At 30.9% G+C, this 23,998-nt stretch overlaps 2 long non-coding RNA genes across 2 annotated transcripts; one reads left to right on the forward strand and one right to left on the reverse strand.

Moving 5' to 3' along the window:
• Nucleotides 1–1,673: 1,673 nt before the first annotated feature.
• Nucleotides 1,674–3,275, reverse strand: LOC132748932 (uncharacterized). The gene is made up of 3 exons (XR_009628336.1): nucleotides 2,700–3,275; nucleotides 2,203–2,273; nucleotides 1,674–1,881 (listed from the first exon to the last, which is right to left on the reverse strand). It is a non-coding gene; the product is annotated as an uncharacterized LOC132748932 (long non-coding RNA).
• Nucleotides 3,276–6,152: 2,877 nt separating this feature from the next.
• Nucleotides 6,153–12,532, forward strand: LOC132748935 (uncharacterized). The gene is made up of 4 exons (XR_009628337.1): nucleotides 6,153–6,235; nucleotides 6,752–6,881; nucleotides 8,893–9,049; nucleotides 11,085–12,532. It is a non-coding gene; the product is annotated as an uncharacterized LOC132748935 (long non-coding RNA).
• The last annotated feature ends 11,466 nt before the right edge of the window (nucleotides 12,533–23,998 follow it).

Genomic DNA, 23,998 nt, shown 5'->3' on the forward strand with positions numbered 1-23,998 from the left:
CATTATAATTTATACACAGAAAAGTAAAACCTGGAAGAGAAAGAATTAATTATGTATTTTATAATCTGATTATATATACACAAAAACAAGGCATACAAAAAATAAATGTAAAAATATTTTTCTAAAAACCCAAATTAAGAATATTTGTGTCATGATTTTGTACGTATTATTTAAAATACTTTATTCATCTCTATATAAACAATTGATACAGGCATAGCATTAAAGAGAATCTACTATGGTTTTTTTACATAATAAACAACAACAATCTTTTTTCATTCTTTATCATCACTCAATATAAAACTTAAAAACTGTCCTCATAAATCCTGTCGTTGAAGTTATTGGATTGTGGGTGCATAATCTCAGTAGTTGGGAAGTAGTCATTACATCAACCAGGCGTCAAATGAGGCTTTAATGTATTTTTTTTTTAATATTTTTTTTCTCAAAACTTATTGAATTAATCCAATAACAAACAAATCATTATCAAAATAGGTATAATAAATAGACATACTTCTTCAATGTATTCTATTCATTAATGAAATTTTGTGTCATAATTTGATTACAACAAACAAATTGATGATAAAACCACTTTATATACATGAACCATGCCTACTATGCCTTTAATTTTAAAATAAGATTGACGAAACCTCTTTCGCACCTCTTCATAATGTAAGTCCGCCGAAACAGTAGTTTGACGAAACCACCATAATTCATATAAATCCATGGTAGCACTTTCTCTCGGGCCTAATTTTTGTTGAAACGGTGGTTTTTTGTCGATTTAGTAATTTTCTCTACTCTAAGTACTGGCATGTGTGGCGGACATGGTAAGGTGCCTAAATGTTGACATGGTCATTGTAAATATTCAAGGTTTATTCGCCTGTGATTTTCTTTCTTTTATGACAAATTTCAATAAATGGTCTCTTTCAAAAGGAAATACAATGTATACATTAAATTTTAGATTGCGCAGTTTCCTAAAAAATTTTTATCTTAAATTGCTAATCAAATAAGAAATTTTTGCTATAGCTTTTCCGTCGAAGCCAGGAGGCTAACTTTGGGTTCTTAAAGGGAGAGAAATTGCTGCTGGCATGGCCTTTGTGTGTGTTTTTTTTTTGCCGCAAAGGGTCAACTTGGGCTTCCTGTACGAAATTTTCTGCACGGAAAATGAGGCGGAATTCAATGGCAGATTCTGCCCAGAAATTTAAATTCTCCCCCAAATATACAAGTGTTAAACCATTTGCTTTTGGCACGGATTCCGGCCGGATTCCAGGCGGAAACGGGACGGATTCTGGGCGGAATTGGGACGAAATATGCAAATGAGTTGGGGCGGAATTTTGAAGCGGAATCTTGGGGCGTAATTTTGAAGCGGAATCTTGGGGCGGAATTTTGAAGCGGAATCTCGGGCGGAATTTCGGAACGGAATTTTGGAACGGAATTGTCAAACAAAATTCTGGGCGGAATTCTGGGACAGAATTCATGGGGGCAGAATTTTTATGAGTTTAACATGATCACATTTTTTTGGGATAAATTATCAATAATGTATCAGAGTTTAACATGATCACATTTTTTTGGGATAAAAATATCAATAATGTATCACATTAAATTTTCTTTCACAAAATTTAATACATATCCTTTAGTCCAAATACAGAATAGAATACCATACATTCACTATAACACAAACAGTTTTTTTCTACCTGCAGGTTTTGGTAGGTACTGGTTTTCTTAGAATCCAACACTTTGTTTTTTTTGCAATTTTTTTGCTGAGAGTGTTTCAATCATAAATTTGTTTCAAATGTTTCTGATTATTTAAATTACTATTTCTTTAATTGATGTCTGTTTTAAGTCCACTGCCTGTGTTTTCCAAGAACTTCTTGTGGTTGTGCTCACCTTTAATAATAAAATTAATAATTAATTAAACAAAAATGTAGTAATGAATTATGTTTGATTGCATAATTATATGCAGTTATATTTCATATTTTTTTGATAATATCAAATTTTATGTTTCAACAGTATTAAATATTAACAGTGCTGATGCATATTCAAAAATACTAAAGCTTACGCAGTATGTTATTTCAGTGCACAAGTGTTTAAGAATTGCTCTGTATAAGAATTAATTAACTGCTTTATTTGTGACACTATTTATTACTGGTTATGTATTTTTTCAAGGAAAGATGTTGAATAGTAAAGTATTGAGATTTAAAAATATACCTTTTCAGGATTAATACTGCACATCTTTATTGAAACACCTTGCATCTCACAGTCAGCACTTAACTCCCAGTCTGAAAAATATGAGTGTAAAATGTAATTTTAGATTGTTCCATTGGAAACACAACACATACATGTAAAATAATAAATGATTATGATGACCCTGTTCAGCTGTACAAAACTTCTGAATTTGTACCATTTATTCCTATTTAATCAAATTGACTTAATTTGTTTAATTTCCAGGAAATGAAAAAGATCTACTACATGCTATTAATTTATACAATACACACAATCGTTATATAGAATCATTGAATAATTTATATTTTACAGTCATTAAACATGTAATAAAGATTTAAAACAATTATCAGAAAAAAACAAATGTATGAAGTTGAAAATATAAAAACAACATTGACCTCTTGTTACAAATTTTAGTTTGCTACCATTGATAGTTTGATATAAAACTTGTTTCAGCATTAATGTAACTAAAGGTTTATAATTACCTGATTATGTTGTTCATCTCCTTGTCCCATGTTTTCACACTTATTTATCATACCAATACTAAAACACTTTGAGATCTTAAACAAAAGTATATCTCCAAAATTGTTAAAATATTAAGTACATTCTCTGTTATTTGCACTCTTTTTGCTGACCCAGATATCTTAGAATTCAAAATTCACAACTGTATAACTCCATGGACAGGTCAATCATTATGTAAAACAGGGTTAATTTACTCATCATCTCAACCTCCATTCATTGAATGTAACAAAAATTCAAGTAACAAATAGATATATATATAGAATTTAAAAATCATTACAAATTTCTGAACAAAAAAAAAATTGCGATGTCCTTCACAAATTCTGCATATGAAATTTATAATGTTATCTCTCCCCAAAATAATTCAATGGAACAGCCTGATCTGTTGGAATGACCAGTGGAGTAAATTAGTCATGCAAAGAGTTTAAGATGGTGGGAAACTGCTGGTCAGTTGAGTTTTATCAGAGCTCTGATCTGTGTAGTGTAAAATCTCAGTGGACATATATTGTAGTATTTATTTACCTAAATGAAAGCAATTATTGGGCATAAATTGGCTGATCAATTCTATATAGATTAAAAGGGCATACTATATGAGATTATTTCATGCAATGTTTTTGTTTTGTTTTTGTTTATTTTTTATAACAAAATCATGATTTCTTAGAGTTTTAAAATGGCAAGCACACTATCTTGTCCTGTGGCTGTCCTGATATTCAAATTTAAACAGCATTCTTATTTCAATGTTGCTTTTTATAAACTTAAGCATTTGTTTTGGAGGTGAATGTTTTCAAGTTCTACACTAAGATTATTACAGTTGTTTTTCAGTACAAAAAAGATTTGCTAAATTAGTCTGACAATATATCATTTGCCACAATATTTAAAAACATTGTTTAGGCATATTTTAATGTCTAAAAAATAACCCTATTTATTCTAAAAATACACCTGTAATTATTGGTCAAGTATCATGCTTCAACAAAAATAATAAGTACAGTTGGTAAAATTTCAATGTCTGCAAGTGCAAAAACAAGAGTTAACAATTATGATTTAGACATCTTATATGTGAAATTCTGTTCAAGAAAAATGTTTAAATATAGAATTCCACCCATAGTAAAGAGCATTCCTTCCCAAGAAAATTTCAAAGTTGAAAATTCTGTCCAAGATGAAATGTTTAAGTATAAATTCTGCTCCAAATAAAATTCCAGCCGGAATTTTTCTAGTTTTCCGCCCAGAAAAGTGAACAAAATATTTTTCTTGTGAGACGGAATGACACGGAATTTGCGTTTCCGTTCCTGGTCCGCCCAGAAATCACTGATTCCGTGTCAATTCCGTGCCAATTCCGCCCAGAATCCGTGCCAAAATTTCGTACAGGTTATACTAACTCGGACCAGGTCAACTCGGCCTTCTATTAGAAACCTATTTCGGTATGGATTGTTAACATTGTTATGAAAAAAATTTAGGAGTGAATTACTATAGAAGTATTCAAAGGTATGATCGCATGACCAACAGAAATTGAAAAGTTGGCAGTGAACACGTACGTGTTGTTTGAAATAATCTTTGTTAGGAAGAGATGTCGCGACAATAAATGTTGAATATTGGTCTTTAACTAGAATTTTTATGACAATAATGGTACTTGTTTTTTTGCACTGTTTGTTCCTTGAAATTATCTTTGTTAAGAAGAGATGTTCAAGTTGAGACAATAAATGTTGAATAGTGATCTTTAAATTGAATCTTTATGGAAATAAATGTAATTGTTGTTTACACTGTTTGTTCCTTGGCGGCCAATGCAGTTTGAACAGTACGTTGTGCAAAGAGCAGATGAAGTGGGCACAGGAAATTGGCATTCTATAAGGAAATAATTCTGAATTTACGACAAATGTACCCCTATATGCTATAAATATATGCAAGGAATGCATTGCTTTCTTCACAGTTAATACACATTTTGATCTAATTACGCACATGGGAAATCAATGTCAACAAACTTGTTTTGATGCACAGTACAAATTTATTCCTTTTACAATTCAGGGGTTTTTTTTTACGGAAGGGGAAGATGCTGGGTGCTGGTAGGGAGGGGAAAGATATGTGGAAAATGTCGATTTGGGGAAAATATGAGGTTAATAATTCTATATAATATATCTTTTTTCCCCTAAAAAAACTTTATCATCATGCAAAAAAATCTTTGTGGTGTGACATCTTATTATGTATGGTGGTGAATGGTTTTTTATACTTCCATTATTGTATGAAATTTAATGGGGCATACTATAGGTGTAATAGTGTATCTGTGACACACTTCGGCTCCATACAAGTCATTTTCAATACAAAATATATTACTTTCATAAAAATAACCAAGAAAATGGCATTATTTTGTTAGCAACTGATTTCCAGAAATAGTACGTTCAGTACAGGATATAGCTAAGAAAAAAATGGCAACCTCCATTGTTGAGATTTTTGCTTGCAGTTTTCGGCAAAATTTTTTTGGTTATTTTTGGCTGCAATTGGTGGGTTATCCTTTGATAAAACTCAGAAAGTTAATATTTTTAACCATAATAATATTTATTGATTTAGTTCAATAGGAAAAAATAATGTTTCAGGAAATATCACTCATGTGGTATATATATACTTGGTTTTTATTGCATACAGTATCGCTTAACAATGGTATTTCTGTTTATGTCCACCTTAAAATTTGATGATTCTTTTGAGGAATTTTCAGTGTTGTCCTGGGGATTTATCGGTCATGGATTGGGGAATTAGTTGTCTATTTTATATTGGGAGCGGTGCCTTTTTACCGGTATCAGTTGTATAGGGGAAAACCACTGCAGCACACTATGAAATGTCATGACAATTTCCTAATGAGAAGCCCAAATTACTTCCATTTTATGCTAGAGTTGCATTTCCTTATTAGTTTTTGGGTATATTTTTTTGTTCCTATTTAATGAAAAGAACAAAAACTATTTGTTAAACATTTGACATTTTGGTTAAGAATTTATTTAAGAACTAATGCTAGAGGGAACAGATTTTTTCGGGAAAAATAAATAATTATCTTCAGTCGGTAGCAGTATAGTCAGTGACATCGGCGCATGGAGTGCCTGTGACTTTTTGGTGGGAAAAGAATAGGGCAATAAATTAGAAAAGGGGGGAACCTGAAATCAGATTTAAACATGTGAAAATGGTATTTACCTTCATATTTGTGGAAGAAGAAATTATTTCAATTTGATTTGCCATGCGTGGCTATTGTGGGGAAATGCTTTTTCCTTGATTAAAGGAAAATGTTACAAAAAGTTGGGTTGAAAATAGACACATGTTATTTTATATAAAGGTGACACATGTTTTGTTTAGCACTATTTAGGACGTTTGGGTGGTTAAGATTTAATAGATTGTTTTATCCTTTTTAGGCATAATGTACTTGTGAAGTTTTAAAAGTTTAAGTGTAGATGTGTTTATGGAGTTAAAAGCATTGGTATTGGCACAACTAAGGCGTTGGGAGGCACAGATATAGCGAAGTGTTCAGGTAAGTAATTTGTTTTCTTTGTGGAAATCATGGGTTTGGTTGGAGCTGCTATCAACATTTATAGTGCTTGTGCATGTGTGTGCTTTTGTTGTTGATGAATACTTTTTCTTATTAAAGAAAAGAAATTATGCATTTGCCTTAATATTTGGCAAGAAATTGTTACTGAATTTTTTATGTGCATTTGTTTTTCTAGAAAAATTTAAAGTTGAAGAAAGAAAATTTGGTGTGCATAAAAAATATCCAACAGTCTGTTAAAGATTTAGTTGATGGTTGCTCGAAACGATAAATGTAAAATCTTAAGTTTCTATTTTTTACCAATTTTGGGAAGCAAAGTTTATTGTAAATAAGCATGTCTGGAAACACAAAAGCCTTAAAGCAAGGTATATGCTTATCTTTTTAGGTTAAAAAGTAATTGCATCAAAAACTGGTAGTAGGCATGTGTGGTGTTGTGTTCCTGTGACAGTCCCTTTATTTATCATTGTTTGCCTTCATTATTGTTCTTTTCCCCCTTTTTAGGTTTGGCTTTGTTTGTGGAGTTGAAGAGTCGATATTGGCAAATTTGGAACATTGGTAGATTGATAGTAAAGTGTGCGTGTTATTGGCAAATGTAGAACATAGGAAGATAAGGTTATAGTGCATTGTGCAGGTATGTTGATTCCCCCCTTTCTAGCCCTTGACTAACATAATTGGTAGGGTTTTTTTTATGGAAACTTGCCATAAATGGGTACATGGAAGTGTTCAATTATGGAAAACTGAAAAATAATGAAGACTTTGTGATAAATAGTTTTCAAGATAATGAGATATTAGAGAACAAGTGACCCAAAATCAGTAGGGGTTCTCTAATAGGTATCACCAATCAGTATTTGAAATATGAAGACTTTGTGATAAATAGTTTTCGAAATTAATAATAGGGGTCATCTACTGCTTATGAACATTCATTAATAAATAAGTAAACATGGAATTTCAAAATGCTGGACAATATATGGTTTGATAATCTGGTAACAATTAATTAATTGATAACTGAATTCTAATTTAATAAGACCTACATTTTGTTTCTTCTATTAACCTTTAAAAGAACGAAAACAAAGCGCAAGGCATAATTTTCTGATTCAAAAAAAAATTTTTTATCCAGACCATGAAAAATTTTTTTGAGAAGGGGTAAATTTTGTGAGTCGGTCGCGTTTCTGCAAACAAACATTTTTTTAAAGGATGTCCTAACTATATAAATTTGAAGCATTTTTCATAGACACAGCAGTTTGAACTTGTTACAGGGACTTTTCGATGAAAACGGCCAATTTTCGCAATATGCTAATGGGGTAAAAGGTTAAGTTGACCTACACTAATATAATATTCTATAAATCACATATCCTGCATTCAGACTGTTCAAGCAGAAAAGAAAAATTTTTCATTGACACATCTATAGTGTTACACTGTGTATTTGCACTATGTTTGTATAAACATATGATGCCACATCAAAATATCAAAATGTTTGTTGACACTTAGAACCACATTCATGAATTTTATAAGCCTGAATTTTAGCTAATATTTTGATAAAAAAAAAGTAATAGCCCTATGACAAGATTTCTAGAAAGGACATACAGTTCAACTTTGTTCGCTCGAGCTTGGATCGCTCGAATACCTCCCTTCGCTCGAACTCATCCCCAAGTCCCGGCAAATTCCTATATAAAATATATTGTTCTACCTCGGATTGCTCGAACACCCATGGCTCGAACTCTCGAACCTGATCTCTGGTCCCTTCAGAAGAAATATAGTGTAAATCACACCTTTTTGGTCGAACACAAACAGGCAACAAAAGTTGCATGTCGACAGGTTCTAAATAATTGACAGGCGCGACACATGTTTTTAACACCATGTGATGGTGACAAGGGCAATTAAGGTTAACTGATACAAATTAAAAGGTGTTGATACCAATTTGTTTGTTGTGATAAAATTGTATATTTGCCGTCTTTAGTAATAATAAAAAGAAAATAACCCCTGAAATGCCAAAAGTCAATAAATAAATGACGTTTACCTGGACGGCTTTAATTACAACCGTGGTTCATGTAATGTGAATTGTAACAGTGTAATCTATTTATAGAATGATACTTGTATGTGTGTTTATTTAGGAAATGACTACAAAAATATGCTGCTGTAAGATGTTCTTTTGTTAATATTTAATTAATGCATTGTTTAATAAAAATTCATAATAAACATATAAATATATTTTTGAACATTGTTCACAGTTTTAATGATTGCCCAATCGAACCCAACCAATTACAATATGCAATGAATATAGATTAACACAGTATACCGTTAATACTGTTTCAATAGGATAATAATTCTAACTAGGACAATTCAACAAATGAATGTACTGCAAACAATTATATTGACGTATTATCATTTGACCGATGTAGGTTTGAAAACCTAGAGGCCTTTGTTTATGTAATAATAGTTCAACCTCGGTTGGCTTGAACTACCGATTCTCTTGAACAAATTTGCACAGGCCCTCGGACTTTGAGCAAACGAAGTTCGACTGTATATTAAGGAATTACATTGGCAGCAAAACTTTGGGACTTTAGCAAAATCTGTTATATAAATTGTTAAAAGCTGTATATCAGTAATACATAATTTATAAATTTACTACTGTACATTTCAAGGCACGCTACCATGCACTCTTGATGTAGAGTACTCCTACCCTTTGGATTATGCCCAGCAAGTGCACTATCCCAATTAGCTATTCTCAATATGTTGGTTCAATATATATTAGGACCCCAAGAAAGTTCCATGAGATTTGTGTTTGTGCAGAGGGATCAGGTTAGTTTGCCATAATATTTTTTGAAATTTTATCATGAGCATATTGTAAAAAATATTAAGAATATTTATAAATATAAAGGTATTTTTTTTTGTAATTTTCTTAATGTCAAATGTGTTCCTTTGCCATACATTTTTAGCTCACCTGTCACAAAGTGACAGGTTGAGCTTTTGTGGTCGCTTTTCGTCCAGCGTCCGTCCGTCTGCCTTCCGGCCGTCCGTCTCTGAACTTTTACTTTAATTGACATCTCCTCATAAACCATTAAGCCAATTTCATCCAAATTCTCAGGAATGTTCCTTTGGTGGTCACCTTTAAAAATTGTTCAAAGAATTTAATTCCATGCAGAACTCTGGTTGCCATGGCAAACCGAAAGAAAAAACATTAATTATCTTCTTTTTTAAAAAAACCCAAAGAGCTAGAGCTTAGATATTTGGCATGAAACATCTTCTAGTGAGTGTCTACCAAGTTTGTTCAAAAAACAAGCGCCCTGGAGTCAAAATTGGCCCTGCCCCAGTAGGGTCATTGATTTTCCCAATATGCATATAGTAAAAACTTAAAAAAATCTTCTTTTAAAGAACCAAAAGAGCTAGAGCTAAGATATGTAGCATGAAACATCTTCTAAAGAGTGTCAACCAAGTTTGTTCAAATAAAAGCCCTGGGGTCAAAATTGGTCCCGCCCCAGGGGTCATTGATTTTCCCTATATGTATATAGTAAAAAACTTAAAAAATCTTCTTTTAAAGAACTCAAAGAGCTAGAGCTGAGATATTTAGCATGAAACATGTTCCAATGGGTGTCTACCAAGTTTGTTCAAATAAAAGCCCTGGAGTCAAAATTGGCCCCGCCCCAGGGGGTCATTGATTTTCCCCATATGTATTTAGTAAAAAACTAAAAAAATCTTCTTTTAAAGAACTCAAAGAGCTAGAGCTAATATATTTAGCATGAAACATCTTCTAGTGAGTGTCTACAAAGTTTGTTCAAATAAAAGCCCTTGGTTAAAATTGGCCCTGCCAGGAGTAGGGGACGGCAGATCATTGTTTTTCATTATAAGTGTGTATATCATGAATCATCTTCTTATAGGTGTCTTCCAAGTTTGTTCAAATAAAAGCCCTGGGGTTCAAACTCACTGGCCCAGCTCCGAGGCCTACATACAGGTGAGCGACCTTAGGGCCATCATGGCCCTCTTGTATAAATATTCTTTTATGCCATGGTATTTTTTCAGTTGTGAAAAGAATATTCAGTTAAAAATAATCTTAATTATGCCCCCTTCCAAGAAAAGGGGTATATTGTTTTGCTAATGTTATCTGTCCGTCAATAGACCACATGGTTTCCGCTGATTATCTTGAAAACTATTTATCACAAACTCTTTAATTTTTCACATAGTGATTGGCCATAACTAGTAGATGGTCCCTATTGATTTTGGGGTCACTATGTAAAGGTCAGGGTCACAGAGGCTTCAAATTTCAAGATGGTTTCCGCTGATTATCTTGGAAAATATTAAGCACAAAGAAGTCATATTTCACATATTGATTGGTCATAACTAGTAGATGGCCCCTATTGATTTTGGGTCACTATGTTAAAGGTCAAGCTCACAGGGGTCTTAAATGTCAGAATGGTTTTAGCTGATTATCTTGAAAAGTATTCATCACAAAGTTGTCATATTTCACATATTGATTAATCATAATTAGTGGATGAACCATAGTAATTTTTGGGTCAAAGGTCAAGGTCACAGGGTCATCATATTTCTGATTTTGATTGGTGGCCTCTATTGATTTTTGGTCTGTAGTTTTCTAATATCTGATTATCATTTGAAAACTATTTATCACAAAGTCTCCATTATTTTTCTTTTTTCCCATAATTGAACACTTCCATGTACCCATTTATGGCAAGTTTCTGTAACAAAACTACCAATTATGTGTGTCAAGGGCTAGAAAAGGGGGCATATGTGTGTCGTTCGACATTCTTGTTTTAAGTTTCATTTTAAGTGCTATTTATATCCTATACAATTTTTTTAAACTTCTAATTTATATGTATTTTAGGACTTCATGGAAGTGTCAGTCTCAACATGCTCTGGAAAGTAGAGAAACAATGCAACAGGTTGCCAGTATTGTCCCACAGTCATCAAGACATGGTCACAATATCCCACTGCTTATAGATGATCTAAAAAGCCATTGAAAGTCATTTTAATAGTAAAACCCATGAGGCCTGCTGCTATAAGGACTAATGCTATATTGACTAGTGTGTGGATCATATTAATTAATGGTTGCCTATGTCAGCTTACCAGTAACTTACTTCCATAATGTTAAAACATTTCATGTGATTGTGTTTTGTGTAATACAACATTTGTCATGTCACTTTAAGTATAAAATTGCATTGAACCTATGCATTTTATGAATTGATCAACTGCAATCCTGTCTTTATAAGTTTTTAAAGTCTTGATTTCAAGATAAATAAACAGTTTAAGTTGTTTGTGTGACTATATCTCATTGAAAATGACTGCATAAAATGTGAAGTGATAAGCTTGAGTACTTGCTGTCAAGTTTTAAATATTTTATACTTTTAGGATATGAAAACTATTTTATCTATGACAATGATAGATGAGTTAATTTTTTATGTTGATATTAGTGTAGAATGACTTTGTAAAATTTACATAAATCCTGAACAGAAGCATCAAAATCAAAGAAATTTGCATGGTAGCTAGGCGACTAAAATTTCCTTCAGTTAAAAAGGATTTTTAACAGGAAGAACATATTAAAATTAAAAAGACTCTGTATGTTTGATATCATTGTAATTCTTTCAGAACTTAATCTCCTGCATGCCTGAAAATTTGGAAATTTATAACAAAATAATATATGATAACCCGAAGTGCAGTGCAGTGCAAAAGAATTAGTACTCTGAACTTCTTAATTTTTGAATAATTGCCCTTTGTTAATTTTTCATACTTTAATTTTGTCTGGGCCATTTCTCTTCAACTATAAAACCTATGGACTTAGACTTCATAGAATGATAGATCTCATTTAGAAAAAGTGCAGTGCACAAGGACTGGTACTTTGCACTTCCTAATTTTTGAGTTATGGTCCTTTGTTAATTTTCATATTTTATTTTTGTCCAGGTCATTTCTCCTAAAGTACAAAAGCTATGGACATGAAACTTCATAGGATGATAGATCTCAATAAAAAAATGTGCATTGTACAAGAACCAATAATCTGCATTTCTTATTTTTGAGTTATTGCCCTTTATTAATTTTTCATAAATTATAAAAGCTATGGACTTGAAACTTCATAGGATGATATATCTTATTGATAAGAAGTATAGTGCAAAGAAAATGCTGCTCTGCACTTCTTATTTTTTGAGTTATTGCCCTTTGTTAATTTTCTTGTTCTGGCCATTTCTCCTAAACTACATAGTTCACAAGGCGACATATCCGACTCGTGAAGTTCTGGTTCATTCAAATAGCCAGTTGTGCACTTAAAATTTGTTTAAATTTAAAACAAAATTATGGAATATATTGTGGCTGCTTGGCAACACTCTTTGATTTTTAGCTTGACTGTTCGATTAAAATAAGTAGAGCTTTTGTAGTCACCCAAACATTTTTTTTTGTTTTAATAAAAAAAATAGAGGTATTGCTACAGTCAGGTCGGCGTTGCCGTTGCCGTTGCCGTATTGCCATTGCCGTTGCCGTTGCCGTTGCCGTCCGAAAACTTGTACCTGGATCATAACTTTTTTATTTCTTTGTGTATTGTCTTCATACTTGGCCACAACAACCCTTGGGACAAGACCTTTCAGTAGACCACACTAACCTTGACCTTCATCCATAAATGACCTTGACCTTCAAGGTTAAAAGTCCAATTTTTGCTTGTTCATGCTGTTATTGGCTGTAACTTTGTTATTTTTGAATGGATTGTCTTCAAACTTGAACATAATAATCTTTAAGGATATCCCTTAAAAATAACCAGCCAGACCTTGACCTTCACTCATAAAAGACCTTGACTTTGAAGGTCAAATTATTGAAATTTTCATTTTTTTGGCTTTTATTGGCTGTAAGTTTGTTATTTTTGAATGGATTGTCCTGAAACTTGAACATAATAATCTTCAAAGATTACTGTTAAAGATATACCGGAAGACCTTGACCTTCACACATTAATGACATTGTCTTTGAAGGTCAAATTATTGAAATTTTCATTGTTTTGGCGGTCACTGACTGTAACTTTGCTATTATTGAAGGGATCAACTTCATATTATTAGAGAACATTCTTAAGGACCAGACCTTGTTGTTTATCAAACCCAACTTTGCTTGGGCTCTTAAATGACCTTGACCTTGAAGGTTAAATTACTGAATTTTCTCAGATTTGTGCAGTAAATGACCATATTTAAATATTTATTGGTGTGTGTGTGTCTATATATATATATTTACAACAACAACAACAATAACTAAAATTGTGTCATTGTTTCTATTTATAGAATTGCGTCATTGTTTCTATTTATAGAATTGCGTCGTTGTTTCTATTTAGAGAAATTGGGTCATTGTTTTTTTGGTTTTTTTTTATAGAAATGCGTCATTGTTTCTATTTTTAGAGATTGCATCATTTTTTCTATTTTTAGAAATTGCATCATAATTTCTATTTTTAGAAATTGCATCATTTTTTTCTATTTTTAGATATTGCGTCATAATTTCTATTTTTAGTATTTTTAGAGATTGCATCATTTTTTCTATTTTTAGAAATTGTGTCATAATTTCTATTTTTAGAAATTGCGTCATAATTTCTATTTTTAGAAATTGCGTCATTTTTGCTATTTTTAGATATTGCGTCATTTTTTCTATTTTTAGAAATTGCGTCATAATTTCTATTTTTAGTATTTTTAGAGATTGCATCATTTTTGCTATTTTTAGAAATTGCGTCATAATTTCTGTTTTTAGAAATTGCATCATTGGTGCTATTTTTAGAATTTGCGTCATTGTTGCTATTTTTAGAAAATGCGTCATTGTTTCTAATTTTAGAGATTGTGTCATTTTTTCTATTTTTAGAAATTGCGTCATAATTTCTATTTTTAGAAATTGCGTCATTTTTTCTATTTTTAGAAATTGCGTCATAATTTCTATTTTTAGAAATTGCGTCATTTTTTCTATTTTTAGAAATTGCGTCATTTTTTCTATTTTTAGAAATTGCGTCATAATTTCTATTTTTAGAAATTGCGTCATTGGTGCTATTTTTAGAAATTGCGTCATTTTTTCTATTTTTAGAAATTGCGTCATAATTTCTATTTTTAGAAATTGCGTCATTGTTGCTATTTTTAGAAATTGCGTCATTTTTTCTATTTTTAGAAATTGCGTCATAATTTCTATTTTTAGAAATTGCGTCATTTTTAGAAATTGCGTCATTGGTGCTATTTTTAGAAATTGCGTCATTTTTTAGAAATTGCGTCATAATTTCTATTTTTAGAAATTGCGTCATAATTTCTATTTTTAGAAATTGCGTCATTGGTGCTGTTTTTAGAAATTGCGTCATTTTTTCTACTTTTAGAAATTGCGTCATAATTTCTATTTTTAGATATTGCGTCATAATTTCTATTTTAGTATATCTAGAAATTGCGTCATTTTTTTCTTTTTTTAGAAATTGCTTCATTTTTTCTATTTTTAGAAATTGCGTCAATTTTTAGAAATTGCATCATTGTTGCTATTTTTAGAAATTGCATCACTTTTTTATTTTTAGAAATTATGTCATTTTTTGTATTTTTAGAAATTGCGTCATTTTTTCTATATTGAGAAATTGTGTCATGTTGCTATTTTAAGAAATTGCGTACTGTTGCTATTTTTAGAAATATGCTTAATGTTTCTATTCATATATATACAAAATATATAAAGAAAACTAATGTGACAAGACAGACAAACTAAATTTATAAAAAGGAAACGTTAATATATGTTCAAACCTTTCTATGTTTGCGTTTAGAAAAAGTAAAAAGTCGAGCGTTGCCCCCGCCCGGCGGTGGCTCTTGTTTTACTTAGTATTTACGTTATAAAGTTTTTGTTATACCTCAAATATTTTCAAAGCCCATTCACATATGGCTTTGAAACTTTGTGCACTTATTCACCAGCATGACCCTTACCTGTAGACAGGAGCAGGTAACTGTACTAAGCATTTTGACAGAATTATGCCCCTTTTTTCGACTTAGAATTTACATTTAAGTTTGCATACCACCTCAGATATTTTCAAATTCTATTGACATCTAGCTTTGAAACAAGTTGAAATTTTATACTCTTCTTTGAGAGCATAATAGGACTCTCTTCAAGGCCTATAACTGTAACATGGTTTTAAAGGAAAATTATTCCCTTGTTAACTAAGAAAATTTTACATTATCGAGGCCTTTTTACTGTCAAGCACTAATAATAGTCCAGCATTGCTTCCCTACCTACAGCTCTTGTTTCTAATTGTTTAGGTATTAAGTAAACCAGTTATACAGCAGATATATATATATATATATATATATATATTATATGGAAATTAACACTTGATCAAACAATAACATACAGGCAAAAATACTGAGTTTCTGCTAAAATTAACATGGTTTTCTATCTCTAGTCAAGTGTACAGAACCTGTATGTAATATCTTAAATGAAAGATTTTTTAAAAGTAAATAATAGACATTGTAATTTTATTTAAAATTAAATTATCTCTGCTGCTTTTTTAGCTGTATGTGAAAACTTTTAAAATAAAAAAAATTCCACGGTTGCTAGCTACCTTTATGTTGTATTTGTGTAATGATGACCTTTATATTGTACAACTACCTTTTATGTTGTTACACTTTAGTCATATTTAATTTACTGTTGTATTAAACTGTTGTCTGTTGTCACAGTAAGTGTTTGTCAGAATAAGATTAAATAATAAATGAATAATAAATGGACACTGTGTTTAGTTCTTCTAGGTGTTTGGACTTTACACCTCCTGGATGTTTCACCCCTGGACGTTTCGCCCTCAAAACCCTGGTCTTTTCATCTCCACTTTTTATAATATTATGGTATCTCTAAACAGTATTATAACCTGTTAGCACTATAGAAATGCAATAGAACCATTTGGTATTGATTGTTGCAAGTGTTATAAAATACACATTACACAAAAAAAACCAGGAATAGGTCCGTTGCTATATCTCATGACATGTTCATTTTACATTATACCTTTCATGCAGCAAACTTTAAGTCTTCACAAAAAGTAGTATGCAATCGTACCTATATTACATACGAATGTATGTAATATTTTTCTTGTTACAATAGGTTTACGTGTAAGGCCGTCTTACAATTGGTCTAGATTTATGTGTTTGATCATGGTCATGTAAATACATCATTAAATAAAGAGAGAGACGCTTGTTTTGGGTTGAGTCCATTATGTTTTATCTAGGGGTGAAATGCGAAACCTTAATTTACAATTTATATAACATTTAATGTTTTCGATAATTTTAATATTTGTGGTAATTCTGGAGTTGTTTCAACATATTTTTTTCGGGGATTAAATTGTGATAAAAACAATTAAAGTCAGAACTGCAATGGAAATAACTTAGTCCACACCTTTGTTGATTTGATCACGTGACAATGTAAGCCAATGAAAAAACATCAACAAACAGGCAGCCATTCAGGAAGAGAAAGGGTTTATTTCAGAGCGATAATTTAAATGTACTAGCAAGGTTAAACTGTAAGTATTGATTTTTTATGCTTTATTTATAATGTAGATAAGTATTTATTTAATTATGTGCTTGATTTTCAATTGGCAGTTCGTGTTAGCTATGATTTAGAATGACTAGGTGACCTAATTTAGGGCAGCACGAAATACCCAAATATACCCAAATACACCCAAATATACCCAAATATTGCCCAAATATACCCAAATATTGCCAAAATATACCCAAATATTGCCCAATTATACTAAAAATAAAGGTTTTATACTAAAAAAGTGCTGTTTTAATCATGAATACAATATACACTTTCACTAAGATACAATCAAACATACCCAAATATACATTTTCCTATCACTGTGTTTTGAACCAAAATACAGTATAATTATGTACTCCATTAAAGCTATTTTTTTTAAATAACATTGGACACTTGTATATGATATGAAATTTCAACAAAATTACACCTTAAAAATCTAAGTGTAGACAACAAATATCATATCTTGATTTAAAATTGAAAGTACATTCATAAAGAACCTTATCCTATATAATACATAAGCAAATGTCACAACTTTATTTTCTTACACCATCTTAACTGCCCATTTCAACGGAATGAATGAAAGCTTTAGCAGGCTAAGTCATTGTATTTTATAAATACTTATTTATTTCTCATTATAATCTATATTTTATACGAACAAAAATAAATAATACTATATTTGGGTATATTTGGGTGTATTTGGGTATATTTGGGTATTTCGTGCCGCCGCCTAATTTACAAGCTGGCTGGCCGTTTTGGCGGGGAAAAATGGATGGTTTGTTATTGTTTGTATATATCTGTGTGTTGCCTGCTCTGAAGGTTGTATATTTTTTATAAAGTGATTTCAAGTAGTAAATAGTTTGTGCATTAAACTTACGTAGCACCACGGACTTTAATTGACAATATGAAATAAATGAGCGAGAGTTGTTTCGTCGAACTACCGGTTCGGCGAACTATAATTACTAAATTAGTAATTTTATATTTCAGAACTCAATTAATGTACACACATGCCAATATGAGCCATAGCATGTAAACGTACATTACATAAAGAGGCATAGCATACACATGCAAATAATATTAAGACAATTCATCTTAACAAAATGGAGAGAAGCACGCATTTTCAAGGACATGTATTAAAGACAAGATATTGGAAATTATAAAAATTATATAAACCTTATATTTATTGGCGACGCCGGTGAGCGGCGTCGTCTATTATGGAACGCTTTTTATTTTTGCCTATGGAAGGAGCTGTTATTATTAGCAGTTAATTTCATGTTGTGTTAATTAGTTTTATTTTGATTCGTAAAAATCAAGTAAACAAATGTGTTATTATATTTGTATTTAATAACTTTTTATAAAAAGCATGTGCATTGTGATATTATTTTCACGAAATTTCAGGTTAAGTTTAACAGCTTGTCCCTTAGTTTTAATGACAATACTAAAACCCGGATTTCGAATATCGTTGTGGTCTAGATTGAGGCCGTATCAGTTCATTCATTCATTTATACATTTTCAAAATTTTCCTACAAGAAGAAAGTTCACTTGCAATTGAGTATAAGGATAGGTAATGGAACTGTTGTAAACGATTATCCTATTGATTTTATCCTTATTACATTTATCTGTTGCGCAGAATGGTTGTTTTTACAAAGTGTACCAGTATCCGGATGTTGAAAGCTATCCGATTTTCTGCAATTACTGCTGACACATGGCCATCTATTTTTTTATGAATACATTACCATTAATTTGCATGGCTTGATAAAACTGAACCTGCAGCATTTCATAATTTTGCTGTTTAGGGTGTTCTTTTGGGTTTCAGGTTTTCTTTATTTTAAGGGGAAGTAACTCATGTTTACTAAATTATTTGTTCTTTTCTGTCTATCTTAGGTATTACTTATAATACTATTTTTGTTGTATATAATTCACCAGTTGTAAGGTCATCAAAAGCATGTTAATGTTAGGATTTCATATTTATTTAATATAAACTGGGAATTATTAATGTTATGTGCATACATGTATATCTTAGACAGTAGTATATTGATATATTGAGACTTATATTTTCTGCATTTAAAGAGATACAGTTATGTCATTATTACTAAAGGGATGAGACTTTCATTTAAAGTTATAAATGATAAAACATGTATTGATTGAAAATGTCCTTAAACTTGGAACAAGCAATGTAATTAATAAAGTCTCAAAAAATCATATTCTGAATAGTTATTCTATTTTTTTTCTAACATGTGCATAGTTTGAAAAAAACAGCTTCGGTCTTATCTATTTGTAATGAAGAGACACCGGTCTCAACCTCCAGGTCTCCTGAGTCAACCCGACAACAGACTGTACATAGAGTAGATTGTTACTTGCCCTTGAATAAATTTGTGCACTAAATTTATAGTGGGTGATTTGTGCCACATGAAAACCAACATAGTATAAAAAGTAACTGGGCGCCAGATGAAAACATGAAAATACAATCTACCACAAAGTGGTTTGTTTGTTGCATTTTCATGTTTTTGCCCGGTGCCCTTGATGCAAAATACAAATCAGCCTTCGTAAAATTTCTTATGTTGGTCACAGGTTTGAGTTCTGGTCAAGCTCAAAGTTTTTCTCATCCTGTGACTGCATATAAGCATGAGTTCAATTTCCTATGCTCTGTAACATAAGAAATTCACGAACACAAATCGATATAGTGGGGAAATATGTTGTGGTTTAGAACTGTTTCATTATTAAAGAGAAAATGTGTAGCAGGCCGGATAGCTCAGTTGGTCTTCTGAAAGTCATGGGTTCGAGTCATGGTCAGGCAGTTTCAGTCAGGGTTTAGAAGTGGTTTTTCAACTGACACATGTTTGATTCATTTAACAGATTGCATTATTTGAAATGGACAAAGGCAGTATTGCATGATACTTTTAGATCTACAAAGGGCATACAGTTGAACACACTATACTGCACATCTGGGATGAAGAAGTTGTTTTTCTTCTTCTTCATGAAACTTCAAGCATCTGCCATATATAATGACATTCTTACATGGTTTAAGTCTTATCTCTGATAGTAGCTGGTTGATGTGGCTGGTACTCATTCTACTACTGCTCTGGGAGTACCTATGCTGTCCCCCTGATGTTCATTTTAGGTCCTCTTTTATGTCTAATATATGTCAATTACATGTCTTCAACCCTAAGCAATAAGCTTTTATTATAATGCACAGGCACGAGTATCAGACCTTGGAAGAAAAAATATGGCCAGATTGATAAAAAAACCTGTGTTCATCTTAAAAGTGTCAACAACCAAAATAAAATGTAAATAATGACCCCCTTTAAAAATATACTTCAAGTTGATAGTATATTTTTAAAGGGGATCATTATTTACATTTTTTGTTTTGGTTTTTATAAACACAGTTTTTTTATCAATCTGGTCATCTGGTCATATTTTTTCTTCCCAGGTCCGATACTCGTGCCAGTGATTATATGCTGATGACTCAGGAATCCTTGTGTCTCATAAATAAATCTGAAGAAATTCTTTCTTATAGCATAAGTCTTATAAGATTGCTTAATTGACTATAAATTGTCTTTGCATCTTGGCAAGACAGAGTCTATTCTTCTTTGGTTTAAGTTTCAACTTAAACTGGCCCTAGCCTCCAGGTCACATGTAATGGTACTGCTATAAAGTACACATCTTTTGTTAAGTATTTATGTGCAAATCTGGATCAAATTCTTTTGGCGTCGCCCTTTGATGCTTTGCATCAATGATTTTCTTGTTATTTTATTTAGTATAGTAGTTATATTCTACATATAAAGCTTAACTCAACACAAAAGATCTCAGGAAACAAAACAACATAAAAATAGATACATGTTGTGATGTACGTATAAAAGTGAAGCCTGAAAAAAGAAAAATGATTTAAAATTTACACAAATATAAATAAAGTGAAGTCTGTAAAAACATAAAAAATATTTTTCTTAATCTATGTTGAACTGTATCCACAAATGGTAAAAGCTTAAACACAGGCCTAGACATTAATTTTTGAATCAGGTTGTCCTGTCGGGCAAGTAGTTTTTAAAACTACTTGCCCTGACCTAAGACTTACTTGTCCTGACCTAAAAATGGTAAAAATGTATAAATCAGAAAAACAAACAAGCTCATACATTATTAAATACTTCTTGTATTAGGTAATAAACTGGACATATTGTTTATGAAATTGATTGTTAGTTAGACACAAATATTTTTTGTATTTAGTAGTTTTTCTAAAACATCGGTTCATCTGTTTATTCAATGTGTATATACTACGGTCATGTACATTTTTGATATAGGAAACGGAAGGAAAAATACATAATGTATGAGCATGCGCCGCGGTAAGTTATTCCCCGTTCAATCATCAAGTCAACAGCCGTAAACGAGTCTTCGTTGTGTTCATAATGTTGTTATATTAGATTAAACAATAAATCATTTTAAATGCAAAAACTTTATTTAATGCCTGCTGCACAGTAAATGGGCCAATTTTTCAAAAATACATGTAATGCAGGCTTTTTCAAAAAATATATTGCATTTTCTATTATTTTTTGTGTTTTTATATAGGACTTACTATAAAGCAAATGTGCCCCAAATTTTTTTGTGATAGCATTACCCAAAATAAAGATACAGACATTTTTATACCCTAAAAATGTCCAATTTTACATGTAATGTGTTAGCATCTGTTTTTTTGGTGTTTTTAGAATTAACACCACTATTATCTGTTTTAATTTATCACTTAAATTTTTTTACATGCACATAGAAAATTTAATAACCTTTCCAGTGATATATAATACTTGGTATACATCATCCTGGTTTTTATCGTTAAGATGATTTTAGTAAAATCAGACTTTTGTAATGCATCAGTTTTTTCAAAATTCAGTTGTTAAGCAAACAAGTATATCTTTAAGCAATTACAAATAAAATAGTACTTTATTGTCTCAATCTAATGAAATATGAATTAAAAACATATATTAAGTGTTTTCAATTCAAATTTTCAAACATTTTTACCAAAATAGGCATTTTAGTGGTAAAAAAAATTTTGTGATGAAAAAACTGTAACATCCGTCCCCCTCTCATAAAATATCCAATTATAAAACAATACTCATAAAAAACAATGTTTCTGGTGCCAAATGATAGCCTTACAATGAAAATGTTATAAAAAATGCCAATTTCTATGTTTATGAGAAAAAAAATACAATAATGTAAAAGTTGTCTGTAACATCCGTCCCCGTAACATCCGTCCCCCTATATAAGATGCTTATTAAATCTCACATAAACTGTAACTGGAAAGGGAATTTTACACTAAAACACCAAAGTTACAATGAAAAATGAAGAAATAACAGAAATAAAGCACTGAAATGATGTATTTATAAAAAAAATATTATTTGTGAACACAAAATTCCTTATTTTTGAAAAAAAATCAGTATTTTTTGCTCTGATAACAAAATTATTTATTTTGAAATAAAATTTATATTTTATTTCTTAACATCAAGTTGACCTATGAGCTTATTAAGATAATATTTAAGCTTATATGAATTTATAACAAATATAATCTTTTGTTATTCTGTGTTTACAAACTAAGGGTACAGAAGGGGACGGATGTTACAGAATTGAACTAAAAAGTCTTTTTACAGTAATACTTAACTTATCCTGTTCTTATGATGCATGATAGAGAAGTAGTAAGCTTTGCAACTGTATAGGAATGTTTCACACAACAAATAAAATACTATTTAAAAAAAAACTAGAAGAAACAAACACAAAATCCTTAACAGGATAATTATATAGAAAGAGGTGCCAAAGATAGAGATGTTGAAAGTATCTTTGTGATTAAAATTGGTCAATTGTTAAAACATAAATTCTTTAGCCTTAAATAGTTAACAAACCATGTATCCCAGCCCCTCATAAAACAGTGGGATATGGATCCTAACTCTATACACACAGAAGGGGCTTGCACTTTATTGGAAGTTAACGAGCTGTATATTGGGAGCTGTGTATATTGGGAAGTGTGATATATTACAAAACAGTAGGGGGTGCCAATTAAGGGTGATATATATTATGCTCAAAACAGTGGGAGGGACTACCATATCTGTTTCAAGAATGTCTGTCATTAAGTATTGAAGTTGAAGATCATTTAAGTCAAAGGATTTATTGAACTTCAAAAGTTTATAGGCTATAAATGTAGTCACTGAAAAATTTTAAACAAATAAAAAAATATAATTCAACACCCTGATTAAAATTTTTAGATTCCCCCCCCCCCCCCAAAAAAGAAACAAACTCAAGCACATTTTTTCATACAATTTGACCCATTTAATTATTGTTAATAAAGTGAAAGAAACTTGTAAGTAAAGGATAAGGTAAGGATTCCTGTAATGAAAAAGTTGTGAAAATTTATTCTGTAAAAAACCCTTCGCAAATTATTTTGCACCTATAAATTTTATTGAGTGACAAATTAATTCATTAAGTTAAAGCAGTTCATGTACACTGACATATTTACACAGAGAATTATTAAAAGTTAGAAATAATGAGATTATGATACTGAATCATAATGAAATCTTTTGATAATGCTGCTAACATTCCACATTAATTTACTTAAAATTTCATCAAATCGATAGAACTTAATTGCAGCAATTTAAAATCTTATAATTTTTAATGAAAATTTTTAATTGTGTATAATTTATGTATTTAGTAATGAGAAATTCAAGCTTGCATATGTTTCAATCTGAAAACTTATTTACTTCACACTGTATCATATCTTTTACAAATATAAATCTTATTATTTAACTAAAGTAATTTGTAAATAATTTCATGTATAGAAAGGTACTGTTGGTATGACATTTTCTTTTTAATGTTAATGCATTATCTGGAAACAAAGATTCTTTTGTTTAATTAGCAATGTTTTTATTTTATTCCAAACATTTCAATGTTCATTCAAATGTAAGATAAATGGAAGAAAACTAAGTCAATGCAACTTTTCATTGTCAAACGCAAATAGTAAGAAACTCCATAATTGTCGGGTATATTTCTACATTTTTCTCATAATTTGTTCAATTATTTTACATTTATTGTACTGTACAAAGCATATACTCTTATGAATTATATTACTTTAAAATAAAACCAAAAAAAAGTATGAACTATGAGCTTTAAACATCTAGTGTAACATCCGTCCCCCCAAAAATGTAACATCCGTCCCCCTGATACAATTCATTTTTGGGTTATCTGTCAAGTGATATACAAAAGAAAGTCCTATAATTTCTACTGTTT

Source organism: Ruditapes philippinarum, unplaced genomic scaffold (genome assembly GCF_026571515.1).
Source record: "Ruditapes philippinarum isolate M1 unplaced genomic scaffold, ASM2657151v2 ctg2584_1_1_1_1, whole genome shotgun sequence".
Lineage (NCBI taxonomy): Eukaryota > Metazoa > Mollusca > Bivalvia > Venerida > Veneridae > Ruditapes > Ruditapes philippinarum.